We start from the raw sequence: 4,422 nt of genomic DNA, 5'->3' as shown, positions 1-4,422 counted from the left end.
GATTCCCTTTTGATCCGGCAACAGCACCAAGTTTTTGGCGCCGTTGCGGGGGATTGTTCGTGTTTGGACAACTGACGGTTCATCTTGTTGCTCAGATTGGGTAACTTTCTTTTCGTTTTCTTTTCAAAAATCTTTCAAAAATATTTTCAAAAAAATTTCTCTTTTGTTTTCGAAAAAAAAATAAAAATGTTTTCAAAAATTTATTCAAAATTTTTAAGAATGAATTCTAGTGTTTCTTGAAGCATGTGAAGCCTGGCTGGCTGTGAAGCCTGGCTGGCTGTAAAGCCATGTCTAAATTCATTTGGACTGAGGCTTGCAATTTGTTATCAAGAGCAAATTAGTTGTTGCTCATCCACCTGCTGCTGATCCATGATCACCTGCTGAAGCTTGGCTGGCCATTGGCCATGTCTAGTGTTTTGGACTGGAGCTTTCTTTGAAAGCTTGGCTGGCTAGTGAGCCATGTCTAATTCCTGGACTGAAGCTTTAGACTAACATGGCAAGATTCCTGGAATTCATATTAAAAATTTTGGAATCCTTATTTTTTTCTTTTTCATATAATTTTCGAAAAAAATTACCAAAAAAATTAGAAAATCATAAAAATCAAAAATATTTTTCTGTTTCTTGTTTGAGTCTTGAGTCATATCATAAGTTTGGTGTCACTTGCATATGCATCTAGCATTTTTCGAAAAGATCATGCATTCATAGTGTTCTTCATGATCTTCAAGTTGTTCTTGGTAAGTCTTCTTGTTTGATCTTGATGATTTTTGGTTTTGTGTCTTTTCATGTTTTTCATATGCATTCTTGAATTCTTAGTGTCTAAGCATTAAAGAATTCTAAGTTTGGTGTCTTGCATGATTTCTTTGCATTAAAAATTTTTCAAAATTGTGTCTATGATGTTCATCTTAACATTCATAGTGTTCTTGGTGTGCATCTTAACATTCATAGCATTCTTGCATGCATCACATGTTTTGATCTAAAAATTTCATGCATTGCATAATTTTCATGTTTTTCATAAAAATTTCAAAAATCAAAAAAAATATCTTTCCCTTTTTCTCTCATCAAATTCGAAAATTTGGATTGACTTTTTCAAAAATTTTTAAAATCAAATTGTTTCTCATGAGTCAAACCAAATTTTCAATTTGAAAATCTTATCTTTTTCAAAATCTTTTTCAAAAATCAAATCTTTTTCAAAATTCTTAGTTATTTTCGAAAATTCCAAAAATATTTTTCAAAAATATTTTTCTTATTTTTATACCAAATTTTCGAAAATAACATAATCAATTAATGTTTTGATTCAAAAAATTTGAAGTTTGTTACTTGCTTGTTAAGAAAGATTTAAACTTTAAGTTCTAGAATCATATCTTGTGATTTCTTATGAATCAAGTCATTAATTGAGATTTTAAAAATCAAATCTTTTTCAAAACTAACTTCAATCATATCTTTTCAAAAATATCTTCTTATCTTATCTTTTTCAAAATATCTTTTCTAACTTCCTAACTTCTTATCTTCTTAAAAATTTGTTTCAACTAACTAACTAACTTTTTGTTTGTTTCTTAACTTTTTCAAAACCACCCAACTAACTCTCTCTCTCTCATTTTCGAAAATATCTCTCCCCTTTTTCAAAATTTCTTTTTAATTTATTAATTATCTTAATTTTTAAAACTTAATTTTCGAAAATTACTAACAATTTTTCAAAAAACCATTTTCAAAAATCACTAACTCCTTTTCAAAAATAATTTTCGGAAATTCCCTCCTTCTCTCTCATCCTATTCTATTTATTCATTCATTAACTAACATCTCTTCCTCACATCATCACCAAATTCGAACCCCCTCTGCTATCTGTGTTCGAATTTCTTCCTCTTTTCTTCTACTCACATAAGGGAACCTCTATACTGTGGTAAAGAGAATCTCTATTATTATTATTTTTCTGTGCCTTCTTCTTTGTCATATGAGCAGGAGCAAGGATAAGAACATTCTTGTGGAAGCAGATCCAGAACCTAAAAGGACTCTGAAGAGAAAATTAAGAGAAGCTAAAATACAACAATCGAGAGATAACCTTTCAGAAATTTTCGAACAGGAAAAGGAGATGGCAGCCGAAAATAATAATAATGTAAGGAAGATGCTTGGTGACTTTACTGCACCTAATTCCAATCTACATGGAAGAAGCATCTCCATTCCTGCCATTGGAGCAAACAACTTTGAGCTGAAACCTCAATTAGTTTCTCTGATGCAATAGAACTGCAAGTTTCATGGACTTCCATCTGAAGATCCTTTTCAGTTCTTGACTGAATTCTTGCAGATATGTGATACTGTTAAGACTAATGGAGTAGATCCTGAAGTCTACAGGCTCATGCTTTTCCCTTTTGCTGTAAGAGACAAAGCTAGATTATGGTTGGATTCTCAACCCAAAGACAGCTTGAACTCTTGGGATAAGCTGGTCACGGCTTTCTTAGCCAAGTACTTTCCTCCTCAAAAGCTGAGCAAGCTTAGAGCTGATGTTCAAACCTTCAGACAGAAAGAAGGTGAATCCCTCTATGAAGCTTGGGAAAGATACAAACAGTTGACCAAAAAGTGTCCTTCTGACATGCTTTCAGAATGGACCATCCTGGATATATTCTATGATGGTTTATCTGAGCTATCAAAGATGTCACTGGACACCTCTGCAGGTGGATCCATTCACCTAAAGAAAACGCCTGCAGAAGTTCAAGAACTCATTGACATGGTTGCTAATAACCAGTTCATGTACACTTCTGAAAGGAATCCTGTGAGTAATGGGACGCCTATGAAGAAGGGAGTTCTTGAAGTTGATACTCTGAATGCCATATTGGCTCAGAACAAAATATTGACTCAGCAAGTCAATATGATCTCTCGAGTCTGCATGGAATGCAAGCTGCATCCAACAGTACTCAAGAGGCATCTTCTGAAGAAGAAGCCTATGATCCTGAGAACCCTGCAATAGCAGAGGTAAATTACTTAGGTGAACCTTATGGAAACACCTATAACTCAACATGGAGAAATCATCCAAATTTCTCATGGAAGGATCAAAAGCCCCAACAAGGCTTTAATAATGGTGGAAGAAACAGGTTTAGCAACAGCAAGCCTTTTCCATCATCAACTCAGCAACAGACAGAGAACTCTGAACAAAATGCTTCTAATTTAGCAAATCTAGTCTCTGATCTATCTAAGGCCACCGTAAGTTTCATGAATGAAACAAGGTCTTCCATTAGAAATCTGGAAGCACAAGTGGGCCAGCTGAGTAAAAGGATCACTGAAATCCCTCCTAGTACTCTCCCAAGCAATACAGAAGAGAACCCAAAAGGAGAGTGCAAGGCCATTGACATAAGCGCCATGGCCGAACCTGTGAGGAGAGGAGAGGACGTGAATCCCAAGAGGAAGACCTCCTGGGACGTCCAGTGGTCAATAAGGAGCTTCCCTCTGAAGAACCAAAGGAATATGAGACTCATTTAGCGACCATAGAGATTCCATTGAACCTCCTTATGCCCTTCATGAGCTCTGATGAGTATTCCTCTTCTGAAGAGAATGAGGATGTTACTGAAGAGCAAACTGCCAAGTTTCTTGGTGCAATCATGAAGCTGAATGCCAAATTGTTTGGGATTGATACTTGGGAAGTTGAACCTCCCTTGTTCATCAATGAACTAAGTGATCTGGATCAACTGACATTGCCTCAGAAGAGACAGGATCCTGGAAAGTTCATAATCCCTTGTACCATAGGCACCATGATCTTTAAGGCTCTGTGTGACCTTGGTTCAGGGATAAACCTCATGCCCCTCTCTGTAATAGAGAAACTGGGAATCTATGGGGTGCAGGCTGCTAAAATCTCACTAGAGATGGCAGACAGCTCAAGAAAACAGGCTTATGGACAAGTAGAAGATGTATTAGTAAAGGTTGAGGGCCTTTACATACCTACTGATTTCATAGTCCTGGATACTGGAAAGGAAGAGGATGAATCCATCATCCTAGGAAGACCTTTCCTGGCCACAGCAAGAGCTGTGATTGATGTTGACAGAGGTGAAATAGTCCTTCAATGGAATGAGAACTCCCTTGTATTCAAAACTCAAGGATCTCACTCTGCAACCATGGAGAGGAAGCAGAAAAAGCTTCTCTCCAAGCAGAGTCAACCAGAGCCCCCACAGTCAAACTCTAAGTTTGGTGTTGGGAGGCCACAACCAAACTCTAAGTTTGGTGTTGAACTCCCATATCCAAACTTTAAGTTTGGTGTTGGAAAGTTTCAACAAAGCTCTGCACATCTGTGAGGCTCCATGAGAGCCCACTGTCAAGCTATTGACATTAAAGAAGCGCTTGTTGGGAGGCAACCCAATGTTTATTTATCTAACTCTATTATTATTGTTTTTCATATTTTCTTAGGTTTATGATCATGTGGAGTCACAAAATAAATATAAA

At 36.3% G+C, this 4,422-nt stretch overlaps 1 non-coding gene across 1 annotated transcript; it reads right to left on the bottom strand.

The window, feature by feature from the left end:
- Window positions 1–2,482: 2,482 nt before the first annotated feature.
- LOC112752532 (small nucleolar RNA R71) lies at window positions 2,483–2,590 on the bottom strand. The gene has a single exon (XR_003176964.1). It is a non-coding gene; the product is annotated as a small nucleolar RNA R71 (small nucleolar RNA).
- Window positions 2,591–4,422: the final 1,832 nt, after the last annotated feature.

This window comes from Arachis hypogaea, chromosome 15 (genome assembly GCF_003086295.3).
Source record: "Arachis hypogaea cultivar Tifrunner chromosome 15, arahy.Tifrunner.gnm2.J5K5, whole genome shotgun sequence".
NCBI classification, from domain to species: Eukaryota; Viridiplantae; Streptophyta; class Magnoliopsida; order Fabales; family Fabaceae; genus Arachis; species Arachis hypogaea.
The sequence above is the reverse complement of the archived record's forward strand: the minus strand, read 5'-3'. Positions and strand labels throughout refer to the sequence as shown.